Genomic DNA, 19,020 nt, shown 5'->3' on the forward strand with positions numbered 1-19,020 from the left:
AAAAGTGGAGAACCAATTCTCCTGAGCTAAGTAAAGAATTAAAGAATTAAAACTTCAATGTAGATCAGGGTGAAAAGTCTCTAAATTCAAAGCTGATAGTTTTAAAAGCATTGGGAATTAGTTGGGATGAACAAACTGACAAGTTTCATTTCGATACTAAAAATCTGGGAACATTTCTTTTAAAAAGAACTAACACAAAAAGTCACTTACTACAAGCGGTAGGTCGACGTTTCGATGCAATATGTTTTATAGGACCATATACTATTACAGCTCAGTACTTTATACAAGAAATTTGGTGTTGCCCGAAAGGGTAGAAATTGCTTGGAATAAGTGGTGCGATGAGATCCAAGATTAAGGGAGATAATTATTTCCCGATATTATTTCAAAGTTCTTTGCCTAGTCATGAAATCACAATTCAATTACACTGTTTTCCAGATGAATCTAAGAAAGCTTATGGTACTGTTACGTACTTGCGCATAGAATTAAAGAGTGGAAATATAATTTCTAGGTTTGTAGAATCAAAGGGCATGGTAGCTCCGTTAAAAATCCTTTCGATTCCCAGATTGGAACTCATGGGTGCACTTTTGTCTTCAAGATTGAGCAATAAAATCATGACTAAATTTTCCCCTTACTCGATATTTTTGGACAGATTCCTCAATAGCGTATTACTGGATCAAAGGTGATCCAAATAGACATGAGGTGTTCGTGAAGAATAGCATAAAAGAAATACAAAAATACAGCAATTCAAAAGAATGGCATCATTGTATGGGAAAGAATAATCCTGCCGATTTCATTTTTAGGGGTTTATCCTTAAGCGAGCTCAAGAGTAATCACCTCTGGTGGCATGGAACCTGTTGGTTGACAATGAATAATACATCATGGCCATCCTCCTTAGAATCGATGGAGGAAACCAAAATAGATGTCGATAAATTAGAGTTTAAGAAGCCAGCTGTTGTAAATGCAACTGTTGAAAATAGACAAATTGAAAACGATTTAATCACAAGATACTCCTTATTCACTAAATTAATTAGGATAACTGCTCTATGTTTGAAATTTATAAATAACTGTAAAGTGAACCCAGAGTAAAGAACAGACTTCATATGTGCTTTGGAATTAAGACATGCTACTAAAGATTTAGTAAAACTCGTACAGTCCATTGAATTTCAAAGGGAAATAAAGTGCTTAAAAACGGACAGTCTATTCCAAAAATAGTAAAATATCGTCTCTGAACGTATTTCTTGACAATAATGAGGTACTGAGAGTAGGAGGAAGACTGGAGCATTCTAAATTTTCTGAATTTCAGAAACATCAGATACTCTTCCCAAAGGTTCATCATTTCACTAATTTAGTTATTGAATATTATCATAGAAAATCCTTGCATTCCGGAGTACAGACTACATTATCTTTAATAAGAGTCATATTGGATACCATCTGGTCAAGATTGAGTTAAAAGAGTAATAAATAAGTCTATCACTTGCTTTAGAACGAAAAATCAAACGGTAAGCCAGATGATGAGTAATCTACTTAGGGACAAAGTCGTACCTTCTAGACCTTTTGAGAAAGTCGGATTAGATTTCGCAGGACCTATAATCACGAAACCTAATTTGAAAATGTTAAAGGTGACTTTAAAGTATTATATCGCATTATTTATTTCTTTTTGCACTAAGGCAGTGCATTGATAAGTTGTTTATGAGTTAACAACAGAAGCTTCTCTAGCCTGGTTACGACGATTTATTGCCAGAAGATGTAACGCAGCCGTTGTCTATGCCACGAATTTCAAAGGTGCGAGAAACTTATTCTTAACGCGTATAATGAAATTTGCAAATCTAACACAATTCAAGGATTTAGTGCAGAAGAAGTCATCCAATGGAAATTTATCTCACCAGCTTCTCCTCACTTTGGCGAACTGTGGGAAGCAAACATAAAATCAGTGAAATGGATTTTGTCAAGAGTAGCAAAATCAGCTATCATGAATTTTGGAGAGTTAACTACTTTAGTTACTCAGATAGAAGCAGTTCTGAATTTCCCGCCCATTATCACTGCTTTCTTCCGCTCCGAATGAATTACAGCCTTTAACTCCGGGAAATTTTTTGACAGGAAATGCTATGTTATCCTTTCCTGAACCACATACTGCTTCGGATTCTCTTTCTTTTCATTCCAGGAGGGAACTAGTTCAGAGACTCCAAGCTGAATTTTGGAAGCAGTGGCATTTAGAGTACCTAAATCAACTATAGAACCGGGCCAAATGTAGCATTTCGCAGCCAAACATGCTGATTGGTCAACTCGAACTGCTAAAAGACTCCAACTCCAATTCTTTGCATTGGCCATTGGGTCGCATCAAGCACGTGTATCCTGGTACTGATGATCCTGGTACTGTCTGGTCAGAGTAGTTGAAGTCAGGACCTCTACAGGTGTCCTTCGGCGAGCCATCAACAAAGCCATTTCCATACCATTTAAAGACTGAATGAGAACTTGAAAAACTTTTATTTTATATGTTTTAATAATTCACCAATTTAATATTTAGTTTAGTGTAATTTTATTGACATTTAATTTATCTCAATATCTGAAAAATGGAAATCTAAACTCCATGGGAGTTCAAGCGGGGAGAATGGTAAGAACAGCGTAATGCTAGAGGGCGCGAACAGCGCCATTGTGTTTAGTTACTCGATGGAAGGTGTGACGCAATGATGATGTGAGATTTCTGAGATTGTGAAATTATTATACTCCATTAAATCAATTTATTTTTTACTGATTGGTGATTATTGATTTTTGATTTATTCATATTTAATGTGATATTATGTTTTGCTGAACCACCATATATTCGAAACGGCAATTTATGTACCGCAGTAATAAGATTACTATACAGCAGTTTATATACCGTCGTAATAGGATTTACTTTAAATAGCAATCTAAAAATTCAGGTTAAGGTGCTATCTAAATTTAAGTTTAAATGATTTGCTTTAAAAGTTTCTCTTTCACACCTACAGCCTCCAATCGAAAAATCTATAAAATCCATTACTCCGTCCCCCCTCATAAAAAGCACTTTTTCTATGCTTCAAGGCATCACTTCTCAGAACCTCAAAATCACAAATCACATGGCATGTTCACACATTATTTTACTGGACGAATTGACAGTCCATTCCGTCCACGGACTTGCACAGAGCGGGAATGCGGATTGTAAGCCCCTATTTTGCGAAATCAGACGTTTTTAAAAATCTTGTTGTTGCTTCTTCTCGAAAGATATGACGTATATCAGATCAGCTCCAGAACCTTGTTGACCGTCGAAAAGTCAATAGCAGTGAGGGGATCGGATGTTAAGTCCTCTTTAGAAAGTCCGATGTAGCCCAGTATGTGATTCGGTGAATTTTGTTCACTTAAAAAACCTTAAATGCATAAATATCAATAATACCTTTAAATGTGATAAATGCGGCTTAAATTTAGTTTTTTGTATGCACAGTATAATGCATTTCGTGCTGCAGAATAAATTACATATTTTGATACATTAAAATATTGTTTCTTGTTTTGTTCAGGAACGAAGTTATCGTTACAGAAAAGGAACGTTAAAAAAGTTACCACGACCTCATAACAACGTGTCGGACCTTTTCGAGACCTTTTTACTATTCTTTCTATTACCGGAAATAACGAGCTTTAAGAAGATTATTTGTTCGTTTCCATGTGCATAATGATTGCACTTATAATTACTCTCGCATATAATGGAGATTAAGGCTTGCATTTTCGTATGCGTATCTATCTCTGTATGCACATATATGTATATATTACTTTATTATTATTATTAATATTATGTATTGCATTTTAATTGCTATATTTATTTTTATGCCACATAGACGGTATAGTGGTTAGGGTAGCCGACTGTGCTATCCATAGACCTGTTATATACTAGACGGAGCATCGCCATTCAAAACCGGGTGAAAAAGCGGCACAGGAATGAGTTGCAGGAGTTTGGGCATGAAATGGAACTGAATCCATGGCTGGCGATTTTTTCCTCTCTTTTCTCTCAGTTCGAAATGCGAACTTGGAAAGATGTCATTTCGCAGAAGCTGCCGTTGAATTTGCAGAAGAGGTTAGATCGATAAACACCAGCTAAAATTAATAATTTCCCTAAAATTGAACACTTTATTTTAAAATTTAACTTTATTTTAAATTTTTTTTTAAAATTTAAATAATTTTCATGCTGTAGAATAATATTTTGCAATATGTCCATCGGCGTCTACAAAATTTAAAATAAAATAAAAAAACTGGAGAGAACAAATTAATAATAAACTAATAACTAAATAATAAACTAAATAATAAATAATAAACTAATAACAAACTAATAAATAAGTAAAATAAATAAAAAAGAAGGCCTTTTTAGTACTTAAGACAGAATAAAAAATAAAAAATAGATAACATAAGAAGAATGAGTGAAAACAGAAAATAGTACAAAAAGGAAATTTAATATTAATACGAAAAGGAAATTTAATGTTAATACTTAAAGGAAATTTAATGTTAATACGGTGTATTACAGAGTAGGTAAATCAAAGTGAGAAAGATATTAAATAAAATATCTATATAGCTGGAAAAAGGAAGAGAAAAGTTAAAAGGAAGAGAGAGAGTGGTAAATAATTAAATTATGAAACAAAAAGGTGGTAAATTAAGACTTCCTTTTACTAGCAAATATATATATATTATGCACATTGCACAATGTAGTCGCACTTATTTTAAATAATTTTAGAAGGTAAAACTTAAATAATGTTCATTATTTTTAAAAAGAAACTTAAAACTATTAAAGTTTTGAAATTTAACTGCTATATAATTGCTATTTTCTTAACACTTAACAAATTCTTAATATTTGAATAAATGCCAGAAACATGATATAAGAAAGAAAATACGTGATTGAAGGCAAACAAATTTGTTATATTTGGATGCAAGAAAAGGGGATAAAATAAAGTCATTCATGTCCCCCCCCCAAAAAAAAAAACATAATTTTATGCAGTTCTTACACAGTGTTACATCAACATTACCAAGTATTAAATACATACATTACTACTTCGCACATGTCCGCATGAGCAAACGCATACAAAGAATATATAAACAAACGCATTCAAAGCAGTCTGTTGGAGTATAAAAAATGTCGCCAAAGCAGAATACTAGACTAATTAAAATTATATTGTATTACTAAAATTTTAACATTTTTTTCAGAACACAGCTATTAGAAACATACATATATATTAAGATACTTTTATTTAAATGTTATTTCAAGTATGCATATATTATATAAAATTAGAAAATCTATTTTTTATTAGAAAACGGCAAGTAGAGTGGATAGAAAAACCTCTACATTTTATAAAATTAGGTTTTAAAACATTAGAAAAAGCTCAGTTGTGAAATGTTACTCCTCCACCGTTCACATATCTGGAATTACATCCATATGCGGAGCACAAAAGTATCATTTTTGAAGTCCGAAACAATGCGCTTACACGCGAAACACTTGCTTCTCACAAATTCTCCATAGAACTGTAATGGTAAGGAAGATTCGCGGGAAATACGATCTGGGAAATGTTCCAAATGTCACGTGGTTCGCATTCCTGTTACCCTTCAGGGTTGCCGTTTCTCTCTCTAGTACATTACAGCTCTATGGTGCTATCAAAGGGCCGGAGTTTAGAATCCTGGAGAAAGCATAGCTGCATTTATCGCTCCCCTCATTCGACGCAAAGTGGCTCAACTATTTAGGTACCTCCATAATAAGGTGACTGCCGCTTCTGGCACTTAGTAGTGGCCAACGTCTGCGGATGGTTGGGTCCGCAATTGGGGAAAATGTATTTATTTTTATTTTAAAATTTGTTGGTTAACTGTTGCCTGTATATATGAAAAAGAAAAACTGTAAAAAATGTTAGCTGTGACAGATTACATAGGATACATCGTGCTGTTACCACCAAAAACAGAACGATATCTGTGCATGCGCATTGAAAGACATTTCTGTTTTTTCGTAGAAAATTTGATTTATGAATTCATTACAGAGGCCCTCTAAAGGAAAATTTATTCAACGCAAAAATTAATTTATTTCCGATGCTAATTTAGAAGCTTTTACAGTTTGTTTAAATGCGAAGTTAAAAACAAGCGATGTAAATCTTGTTCACTAACTATTGACAAAACAGGAAACATCTGTGCTCGCTTCCGCCTGAACAGAATTTGAATCCGAAAACAGTAATAATTTAACAGAATGTTAAATTATTACTGTTTTTCTAAAATTATCATAATGCTAAGCAAAATGTATCTCCTCAGATCAATTTAGTTAGATAAATAGTGTTTAGTGTTTTTCCAAATACTTTATTAGTATTTAAGCATTTCCAAATAGACTAAACAAAAGGCATTCAGTTTTCGAAAATTTGCTCATTTGTTTCTGTTCTACAAATTCAGCTTGATTTATTGTAAATTTCTGAATTATAAAGTAATATCCTTTTTATTGAACATTCATTTTTATTTAACTTTTTATTTCATATTTCTGTATTACAGAGTAATCCTTTTTATTTTATGATTAAAGTTTATTATTATTATTACTATCATTATTATTACTGATAATGAATTCAAAAGAGAATTCCTCCTCCTAAAGTAAGAAGGATAGACCATATCCAAGATGCATTTTAGTAGACTACAAATTAAGTACAATTTGATTTTCAGCATAAAAATAAATATCTAAGAGATTATTATATGGAATTTAGGATTTAATAACTGATGTTGTAGAGAGCGTAGAATACCAAATGCTGAAATTTGAATACCATTTTCCCTTCTTGAAGAAATGCTTCTTAATGATGTCAGTACTTTTATTGGGCGAAAAGATATTGAAAATTCTGTAATTAAAATTATGCAACTTTTTATAATAATACCTTAGCATAAAATTCAAAAATCTACTACCTAGGTTGGAAATTTTGGAAGGTTTCTTTTTGCAAGTTACAAACTGGTCTTCATAAACCTTTTTACAAAAGTATACTTACAAACATTTCTGTATTTCAAACTGTGGCCATCTTGCATAAAGGTGTTGCCACGATTATGAAGCTGTTCCTTCTCATATATTAAGGAGTGTGAATTACTATTAAGTAATCTTTGACTAAGCGTCTGGTACTCTAGGGCATCGAAAATATGATTCGAATAAAAGAATAGAGAAATTATTGTTGAAAGAGGGATTACATGGAAACTATTTTAGAGCATATCACTAATTATTTTCATTTAACAATATAATTCGTCACATTTAAAAAATTTGAATGTTTAATCCCATTATATGAACTGACAATGAGAAATACAATTTCTGTTGTTAAGCAATTGTTTAAGTTGTTATGAAAGAGACAAATTATACCAGAGTATTATTTATTGGCATGTGTAGCATAAAGATCAGATTTAACTTCCTAAATTTTTTACTACTCCTATAAACTTGCTTATACGAATTTTGCTTTCCGTATTTGAATTTAATATTTAATACTTAATTTGGTATTATTGAAATTAAAAATAAAAGAACATATAATGTTTAATTTATTAATTGTTGTCTTCACTTAATTTTCGGAAGCTAAATTTGGAAAAAATGAATTCAGTTTTTTATTACTTTTATATATTTGGGAGGATTTGTAAAATTTTGAAATTTAATGTAAAACTCTGATTTCATAATGCAGATCAGTTTTACTAAATGATGTTTTGTGTCATTAAAATTTATTTTTACATAATTAAAGATAGCCTTCCCTGATGAAATGCTGATTTATTTATAAATAATTAATAATATAAAATTGCTTGTCTTTATTGTTTCTTTCAAGTTTGTCCTTCTGTATCTATTTACGTTGTCAAAACCTAATATATCCATGTGTTGCATGCGTACGGGTTTGTTACGAAATGAATGCACAAATCCGATGAAAAATGAACAAAAATTTATTTTTATCACAACAAATATGCTTAAATTACCTATAAATATGCTTAAATTACCGTGCAGTATTACAATATCTCACAGTAGTTATCTTTTAACTACTCAAACGTTCAAGAGAACTTAATTCAAAACAGCTAAGGAAAGCTAATCCGCGAATTCGCTACAGTCAACAAGAGTAGTTTTCTAAACAAACTCTTAAACAACAGCAAACTAACTAAAATCACACGAACTAATCGAAATCGAAATCGAGTCAATGGCTAGGCGGCAATTAGTAGCCAACCACTACTTTAACCGTCTCTGTTGGTAAATTGCCCTAAGGCGTTGGTACTTAAGTTTTTAATTAAGGCGATTTACGCCGCGCCAACTAGGCGAAACTTGTCACATTTTTTGAAATGTAGGTGTAGTGGAGGGAGATGATTGGCAGGAGCCTATCACGTGGGTGGTCACTTACCCAAGTTCAGACTCCGAGCAAAGCAGCTTACGCGTGCAATGAGAAATATTGGATATATTAATAATTATCAAGGTTTGAAACATGTTATCCAGATTGGAATAATTAAACTAATATCTTGATCTAAATGAAGACAAATGGCACAACTAAGTGCAGCAGATTAGCTAAACAAAATATTCAAATTCATCCTTTCTATAAAACACAGATTGGACAGTCACCCTCCCGTGAACTGTCCAAAGCCAATGCATCTTGAAATAGTAGATATCACAATTCAGTGAAGACTTGGTCTGAGAAATTAAACACTAAAGTTCTTGTACAACACTGAGGCACATGAGTTACTGAAACTATACACTATGTACATATAGGGACGGCGGTATTTGAGCGAAGTGGCAAATGGTGAAAAACATTTTATATATAACAATAACAAGATTACGAAAATGACAAATATAAGATCAGTGCTTTGAAGATCCAGGTACACGGATCATGTCCTAAGTCTATAAAGTTTCAAAGACACTGGTAAAATGACACAATGAAGATAAAATAAAGATAATAGTACTATGTACAATATATACACATTTCACCATTTGCTGTTATGGAAGATGCCTCTTGGGCGCTTTGCTGCAATTTCTATAGTAGGATCATAATTTATCAGATCACGGATATGTTCATATTGAGAAAGTTCTATTTTAGCATAGGCCCACCAGCGGCCGAGCGGTAAATTCGCTGAACACTGGTAGTTCGGTCCGAGGTTCGAATTCCGCGAACGGGCTGGCTGCATGGGTGTTTTCGTGGTTTTCCCCATGTGTGACGTGTATATGAGCCAGTTCCCTTAGAAAGTCCTCCACGAAGGCATCCCTCCTCTTAGGCAGATAGCCCTCAAGGCTTTTCCGCAATTAAATAACCTAACCTAACCTATTTTAGCATAGAAATTGTGGCTCGTGGTGAGTGTTTGATCAGCTATGGGTCTTATTTTTAGATCTTTATGTATCTGCAGGTTACGTACGAACTATGGGAAGTCAACAATTTGTCTGAGTATTTTGTTCTGAAAGACCTGTAGTTTGAGTCTATAAATCTTGTACACAGTGGCACAGATAGGCAGTGCATAAACTAGGGTGGGTCTTATTTAGCTGGTATAGATCTTCTTCTTGAGACTAATATTTAATTTAGCATTGCTTCTTATTAAAGGGTAAAGAGACATTTTAGCAGCTGTGGCTTTGCGCAAGGCATACTCCTTGTGTTCTTTGAATAACAGCTGTGAGTCGAAGACCACTCCTAGATACTTGGTACTTGAAACAATTGCTAGGGCTTGATCATTAATTTTTATATTTACATTCACAGGAGTGAACTTCCGATGACGTCTGAAAAGGAGAATTTGGCTCTTTGACGGATTTACTTTTAATTTCCATGAATCATAATAGTGTATCACACGAACTGAGAGGTTTTCTTCCTTTTATAAGATTTTAAAATCTCGTGCGAGAACTTTCTAGTACATTCTCGAAATCAAAAAGAGATATTTATTAAATGTTACATGCACGCGATCTTGTATTTTCAATTTTCCGGCTTAGCTTTCTTTTAATATTCGGCACGAGCTGCACTGCGCGGGAAATAAAACTATTTAATTTATAATTGAACTAACATTAGCTTTTTAAATACCAAATCCGTAACACATGCATTAGATATCACAATTTCTGCTTAAAATAATGTTTTACGATAGGCTACCTAAAACAAACGAAATTTAATTGAACAGAAATGCAAATGGCATATTAAATTTTAGGATAAAAGTTTATTATTATTATTACTATGATTATTATTATTGATAATTAATTTAAAAGAGAATTTCTCCTCCCTTTCAAAATAAGAAGGATAAAGACCATATCCAAGATGCATTTTATTTTCTGTTGAGTGGCATTTAAATTCTATTATTAAGAGCTTTTGCTATACAAATTAGTATTTCTAAATTATGTAGTCGTTGTTATTAGTGATTTTAAATTGGCTGTTCAATTAACACGAGAAACTATTAAAGACTATTAAAGACTGCCATAAGACCAAACTATTAAAGACTGCCATAGATGTAAGGGTAAAAAATGGGCATGCTAATACTATATGAATTACGGTGCAATTGTTTTTTTCAGCAGGCGAAACATTTAAAATATTAAAGCAAACGTACTTTTAGAATCACTTCGGAAAAAAAAAAATGTTTGAAAAATTTCAATATAGCTTTAAAACTCTAGTAACTAATTCTAAATACGTGCTATAAAACCACCGCTTTGCCTGTAAGCGGCAAAGCAGTCTTATTTAATAGAAAGAAATATACAATGCTTTTTTAGATGTTCTTTTCGCAACTTTTGTAAATTTTTATACCACAAGAAGGGAATAAAATACTGGTGGTCAGTTATTTGCCAATCGTTGAGTATTAGAGTGGATTATTTTGAATTTAAAATCCATTACTTCTTTGAATCAAAGCTTCTATCGATATATTCTATTTCTCGCTGAAATCATCCAAACTGGAAGCGCATATGTTAACTTAAAACACAAAGAATAAGTTTGCCCAGTTTTACATTTACCACACAATGTAACTTTATTTCTCTTTTGTTAAATACTAATAATTAACACATACATATTACACCTTTTAGCTATATATAAAAGCTAAAATTTAAAACTAGAAGAAAAAAAGAATATAAAATCGTAGGAAAAAATTCGAAAAGAGTTTAAATATAAAACTCATTCCACTGTTAAATTTTAGAACGAAGTAAACTGTAAATTGAAATATTAAAATATGTTGATATTTCTTACAATTATTTTAAACTAAATAAAAAGATAAATAATTTTAAACTAATCATAACTAAATAAACACTACATGAAAATGCAAATTAATTATTCGTTTTTAATGCTTCAAATCGGCTCGTAAAGGGCGAATAATTTAAAGCATTAAAATTCGAACTAAAATACCTTCCTCAAGTTTGGTTCCACTTGATTTTTTGAACAACAACAAATTTTAAAATAAATATAAAAATAAAAATAATAATATTAATAACAAATTATAAGAATCAAAATATATACATACAAGATAGACTGACAAATATATATCCAGACGACAATGCAGGCGTTAACCTGGAATACACGCAAGAATAGTTACAAGTGAAAATATTATGCACATGGAATCACTATAAATTTTAGGCATTAAAGTCCGAATATCAGGCATTAGACTTAAAGGCTCACTACCTAAAACAACAACAAATTTTAGAATTTTAAAACCTCTTCTCCCTTTGGATAAGTAAGTAAAGAAGAGACTTCGTTAAGCATGTTTCCCAGGTAATACAAGGCGTAGTAAAGACGTCGCAAAGTAATTCGACGTGGTGGTAACGTTTTTGAAGTCTATTTTTGGTAATGATAACTTCGTTCCTAAAGTAAACAAGAAATTGTTCTTTTAATCTACCAAAAAAGGTTACTTCTCGGATACCCGATCTATGCACGCCCATTCGCGGAATGGGCCGACATCCACCCAGTAAAATAATATGTGAACATACCAGTGAATTTTTGGATCTAAAGAAGAGAGTATTTCAAATGAAAAAAAAAAAAAAAATGTCCTAGAAAAAGCGCGTTTTATAGGATAATAGGACGTCGTTTTATAGGACGTAAATATTTAATTATATATTGTTTTCGATTGGATTCTGTAGTTACAAAACAGTTTCAGGCAGCATTTCTGTTGTCACATCAAAAATCTTTAAATGGATATTACCGGGTTTTGATTCCGTAATTGTAATTAGCACATGTTTGGAAGAAAACAAATCATTCTTAACAGAAACATTCTTTATAACCAATTTTTTACAGGCAAAATGTTTGCAACATAACGTTAACCTTCGAAGCTATGTATTATATAATGCGCCTTGTAACTTTCAGATTAGACGGAAATATTCCCTATATATTTGTAGAGATCACTTTTCTAGCCGTTTAATGTTTTGCAATAGTGTATATAAAACAACCTAATAAGGAAATCTATCGTTCAGTTTATGTATTTATCTCAATATCAGCCATCTGTAATGAATTAAAATGTAAACACAATCAGATACAAAGTAGTAATCCAGAGCGTTTTCGCCTCGCCTTTGTTAAAAAGTTTAGACTAATCAGCATTTTAAAGGAGGAGAAAGCTGTGAATAAAGCGCAGTCAATTTCGAGGTTAGTAAGGCAAGGGAAACTTTTCTTCAGGAACAGCACTCAAGATTTGAGTCAAGGTATGTGTTTTGCTTAATATAAAATTTAATATTAATAGCAAATTTAAAATTTATATTTCCACCATAACTTCTATAATAGGAGCGTACACGTAGCTTAAGCCTGCTCTGGAATATTCCGACTCTGGTGCCACTCAGGCAAAGTTATACAGTCTTCTCTAAAGAGGACATTATACTCGAGGAGAACTTTCGTGCGCAGTAAATTAGCGTGTGCTCAATTATTTTCAGAGCCGTATTCAGAACTGATAAGATCCTAAACTATTTCAGATATGGGACCCTTTATAAGTCTGTTATACGATATTTATACTATATTTAAGTTTGGGGGGCTGTGCTCCCCACGAATGTTGGGGCTCTCAGCTATAGCTTGTGTAGCTTATACGAAAATCCTGCACTGATTATTTTGTAGTTAACTCGGTGAATTTGTTTATTTTATCTTTATTCTAAGCTGTTGCTCCACTGCTGAAAAATACAAAGGACACCGAGAGAAAGTCGTTCCTTTGACATAATATCTATTAACCGCCTAATTTTCTTTATTTTTTTAGGCTGCTTAAGATTTTTAGAAACTAAATTTCTTAGTTTGCGGAATAATACATTACCATATGGAGCTCCGAAGGGGTACTAATGGAGTTTTAAATTAAATGTGTTGTGCAATACAAGCCTCATAACAAAAGAAAATGCCTCTAAGGTATTAAAAGTAGCAAGAAAATATTTTAAATTTAATAAAAAAAGCTACAAAATATGCTCCCCTTGTAGCTATGACACGATAGTATGCTAGAGAACGAAATTTTTGCAATCAACGCGCATTGCGGGGGGGGGGCTGGTATGAGGAGTTCGCTTTGTCCGTTGTAAATATTTCGTCACCTGAATGCTCACGATCTTCAGCATCCTAAATCTTTTTATAAATAAAAAAATGGATAAAAAGATATATATAAAATGGATAAAAAGATATATAAGAAGTGATATTTCGCAACTCGTTTCGCTTCGAGTACCTAACTCTTAAGAGTAACTTAAGACTTATTTCACTCTTGTTCAGTTATTCAGTGCACGGTTACAGATTAAACCTGCTTAATAAATATTTTATTAATACATTTTAGTAAACATATCAGTTTATTAATACATAAGTACTTATTTACACATTAATATACGTTGTGTTTGGAGGAACGACATCTGTTTGAAATGAATGTACAAGTGTGATAAAAATTGAATAAGATTTATTATCTTATTCTCTTTTTTGTTTGATGCATACAGAAAAGAGTCTGTATGCATCAAACAGAAAATAGTCTGTATGCTGTAACTACTGAATGCCTGTATTCAAGGGAATGTCCGAGTCTGATTTCTGTTCGTTTGATTATTTGCTTGGGTAAATATGCAGTTTCGTGTATTATTTGAGCATGTTCAAAATCAAATATTTAGTCATTTTTGCTTATAGAAACGAACCTACCAGCAGCAGAGGTTTAAAATCGCCCGGATATTTGCAAAGCTCTCATGCCGCAGGTAAAATATCCATGAACAAACATTCAAATCTTCTAATTTACCTTCCAGTTTCGAGCCGAGCACTATCTCGGCCAGAATGTACAAAAATAGTATGAGAAAGCTGACGCTGTTTCTCTTGTAGTTCAGTTGCAAATATTTATAAAGTTTAGTTCAAAAATAACTATATGAGACTTTTGAACTAAAGTTAAACTTTTACGTAGCTTACCAGTTGCACAGCCACTATCTTATGTTGGCCTTCAGATGCATTTGGCAGGAACTATATCTGAATGAGGCAATGGCGAACACTCCACTAGCCGAGCTGAACTCCTACTTCTAAGCTCTGCCTCATTGAGTTTAAATTTGTATAACCTTCTAATCTGAGCCAAACTTGTGGCATGAACAAAGACGGATAGAACACCTGAAAATATAGGAGTTAATAAATCTTACGAATAGCTTCGCAAACTTCCTAAAGGTGAAATATTGTTTATGCTCGTCCGAAACTCGAGATTTCTTTGCTTTCATTTTTGAACACAAAATTGCAATTGGAAACGAATGAATATTTTTCGATATTTAAAAACTTTAAACGTTCCATTTGCCCTGATTAAAACCATAACCGATAAACTTAGAATATAGAATTGAATGAATTTTTTTAAAAATTAATTTAACGAGAAATTCAATCAGATACATGTTCGTCACTCACGATATACTTCGGAGAATTTGCATCTGTATGACAAGAGTTACACCTTTCATTTGCAAAACGAATGCTCAATTTTTATTCCCAAAATGGGAATAGATCCCTCTTCCGTAGGACTTCTTTCGCAAGCAATCGAAATAATCGTTCTATTTAGACACAGGTTCTTCGATAAAGTAACGGCTCGCACAATGTGAACTGAAAATGTCTAAATGGGTAAAATATTATGGAGTTCACTTAATAATTGAGCTTAATTCTAATTGTGGTTCATAATTAATGTAATTATGACTCAGATTTAAGGTTCAGGGTTTGGAGTAGATAAACTCAAAAATATATCACCCCGTAAATTTTATTAATATTAGTTTTAAATTTGTTTAAATAGGAAAATAAAAAATGGAAACCTGCAAAAGCCCAAAGGCCTGCAATTAATGCATACTTAAATATAATCATAGCTAAAACTTCAGCATAATTCTGCCATTTTAAAAAGGATAAATTGTTTTATACAATAATATTTATCTTCTTCTTTTCGTTAACTGCATATCAATTTCCTATACCTAACTGTTCTTGAATTCTGAAATGCGTTACTGTAATTTTCAGTAACAAAATTTGGTATTCAGTGCGATATTTTTCGACTGGATATGTGTTGAGGTGCGGGTACCGGGGCAGTAGACCTAATCTAATGCAGTTAGTTGTACGATTTTCGATCAGATGATGATATGAAAAGAATGAATAAGTAGATGGGGGAATTTCATAGTATTTTGAAGAGAATTCATATCATAAGCACCAGTGGAGTAGCATTTCGTGAAGACGTCAGTAATTAGGAGACGGTAGTGCAGATAGAAGTCAGGGGAATAACATAAGCGACATCATCCGAACTTTATCTGAGTCGCCTCCGCCTAGGAGCTTGCCGATATCAATATGATTCGAGAAGCAGTCGATGAATTGTAAATGAAATTGCTGAGCTGGTGGTGATTGGTTTGGTTTACTTAATTATGGCAAAGCACACTAGGGCTATCTGCCTAAGAGGAGGGATGCCTTCGTGGAGGACTTTCTAAGGGAAACTGGCTCGTATACACGTTACACATTGAGTTGGTGGTGAACATGGACCTTATAAGAGATAGACTAACCCAGTGGGCGGGGCGCGCGTCACCGACATGTCGGCAAGAAAGAGTAGGGACGATCTGGTTTTCTTTAACACTGAAACCTATGGCGTTTGTGCGCGCATTTTTTTCACGCGTAATTCTTGCACAAACATATTTACTTTGGTAAAACGGTAAAAACTCTAAGCACAAAATTTATTAACTGAATTTTGCGTAACAATAAAGTACAATTGAAAAAGATTGATAGAATGTGATGCTTTGAAATTAATAAGGTAAAATTAAACAAGATCTGATTTTTTTTTTTTTTTTTTAATTTAATGAACATTTTCAGGCAGTGATTTTTAAAACTATAATAACATTACAAAATAATCATTTATTTCATGATATCATCATTAACGTATTAACATTAAAGTGCAATATTTCTTTTAGTAATTTATAAAATTCGGAGGATAAACTTTTCTGAGTTTAATGAAGGAAAAAAAAAGGTAAAATAAAATCGAGAAGCACTCAGATTTTATATTACGCCCAAAAGGACCCTTTTTTGAACGTTTTGTGTGTTACCTATATTTACTGAATATCATGTTCTTCGCCTGTAAACCACATGCATTTGAAAACAGCATATCTTTAGAATTTCCGCACTGGAGATAAAACTGTTATTTTCTGTACGGTGCTCGCTCTCAACGCGTTGAGTTTGTTAATCAAAAATTCTTTAAAGTTTTACAAAATATAAAATAGATTAAAACAAATTCGAAATTCGGCCGTCCAGATGCTCATGTTCGGGTGGAGGATTACATTATTCAAAATTTCATTGCTCTAGATACTGTCGTTTTTGTCACAGTGCGAGAAACATACATGTATTCATGCAGATTCCACATTATTTTATTCCTTTAACTATAATACAAGGGGTTAATATTTGGTAACAATAATTTGCAAGGAGACACGGGCATTTATAGTAAAACAGCGCAAAATGCCCATTCGAAACTAACAGCCTTTCTAGGCTACCGCTCCTTTGGGCTAAAAAATTAAATTACAGTAAATAAAAAAAATCTTATGCAGAACTAAAAATAAATTTATAAAATACAAGCAACAATTTTAATATTAGAATTAAATGTATAAAAAATATTAAGGAGTCAAAAGTGTTTATCACTATGATGTATTATGAAATATAATTGAAATAAAATTCCTTTATAGAAATTGATCTATAATATTCATCTATAATTTTAAAAAAGCAACACAATTTAGAATTTTAAACAAAACTTTCAGAAATTCGGTTTAAATATTTTAGTATTTTTTAATTATTTACACCAATAAAAAGAATAAAAATTGCAAGAGAAAATTGGTTGTTTCAAGTTTTCTATTAGTTCAGATTTAAAATATTATTTTCTAAAAGAAGTATTTACAAATTTCCTTACAGCAAAGGAAAAGCTAAAAATATATCGAGCCCTGAAAGCATGCAATAGCTTTATAATTATTTGGAACGTTAATTATGCTTGACGTTAAACATAACATATGTATAATGTTAAATATGCTAAATTTTAAAAAATCACTCTCAATTTCAGAAATAAAAATATGTAGAAATTCTAATTTGTGAAATGAGGCGCTATAACCAGCTTTTTCTTGACAATTATACACGCTGCAATAGGCACCAACTGTTTAATTTCTGCATGTCGTACCTACTCCTCCGGATGTGATCAAGGTGACAGCCTGGAACGTTTCAGACGAGGGAGAAAACTCATTTGGTTTAGTTTATTTCTTATAAGGTCCATGGTGGTGAAGCGTCCTACATGGCAGGCGAAAGGAAAGCAAATGATTGTAATTGAGGAACGTAATGCAATGTTGAAGTAGCCTCCGCCCGTCGAAGTTAGCGATTGGTTTGGGCGAATTTAAAGCAAATGCATTTTTGTTTGCGGAACTTGTCTTTTGATGTCGATTTATGAATTGAGGAGTTAGTGCCCTTAAAATCTATTTAAGTAGAATTATACATGTATCGTGCAGAAATCATTGACACAGCGACTCTCACAACGAAACTGTTGCAGTATGCGAATTGTTAAATTAGGTTAGGCTATTTAATTACGGCAAAGCCTCGAGGGCTATCTGCTTGAGAGATGCCTTCGTGGAGGACATTCGAAGGAAATTGGCTCGTATACACGTTACACTTGGGGAAAACCACGAAAGCACCCATGCAGCCAGACGGTTCGCGGGATTCGAACCTCGGACCGAACTACCAGTGCTCAGCGACTTTATCACTCGGCCGCTGGTGGACTGTATGCGAAGAGAAAATAAGTGAAATAGACACAAGGGGGAGTGAACTACTCAGAATGCATAGATGGAGCTGGCTGCAAGAGCGAGGTATAAGTCAGAGCTCGTCCCTTTCGCCGTCGTCATTGAGAACTTGGGCAACAATGATGCAAGATGATTATCACGGCCAGCTTCGGACAGCGCAGGACGACCTGCAGCATCGCATACAGCAGCAAATGTGGCAGCTGTGTCGGATTTGATCATGGTGAAGAGGCGCAAAACTTTCAGCAATATGCAGGAAGAGACAGGGCTTGCGCAAGGAACATTGCAGGCGATTGTGCATGGTGATTTAAAGATGACAAATGTGAGTGCAAACTACGCCTTGCTTGACAAAATGAAGGACGCAATTAATGGCCAACATGTTGAATCTGCTGCCGAATTGCATGCACTTCTCCATATGTGGTGCGCCAACACTTCACAGATTGGCTTAGCAAAGCTCCTTCGGTACCTCCCAGCCAGATGGCAGAATTGTATTGACATGGGCGGGGATTATTTCTAACTGATATGATATTAGTTTTTTATGGAATCGAAACCTGTTTCCATGACAGATGCATTTCATATAGAATTTTGATATTTTTTTATTAATTTGAAGGTCTAAATTCCCGAAATAATTGGAAATGCAATCGTTAAACGCTGTATTTATTTCTTTAAAAGTTAGTAAAGTGTTATGACAGGTTTGCTGTTATAGTTAGTCATCATCAGTGATAAATGCTGATGGCTGCTTCATGCATAGTCACTCATTTTGTTTCCCATTTTAGATCCAGTTTGCCATCGGTCTGGACATTATTATGATATGCGCCCTTGCGGCAAATATATCATTCGACCGGATACATCGCAAGATTAGAGGGATTTCCCGGCAATTCATGCATGGAAGG

This window comes from Stegodyphus dumicola, chromosome 9, assembly GCF_044657685.1.
Source record: "Stegodyphus dumicola isolate Sdum_Otavi_A_Nest chromosome 9, ASM4465768v1".
NCBI classification, from domain to species: domain Eukaryota; kingdom Metazoa; phylum Arthropoda; class Arachnida; order Araneae; family Eresidae; genus Stegodyphus; species Stegodyphus dumicola.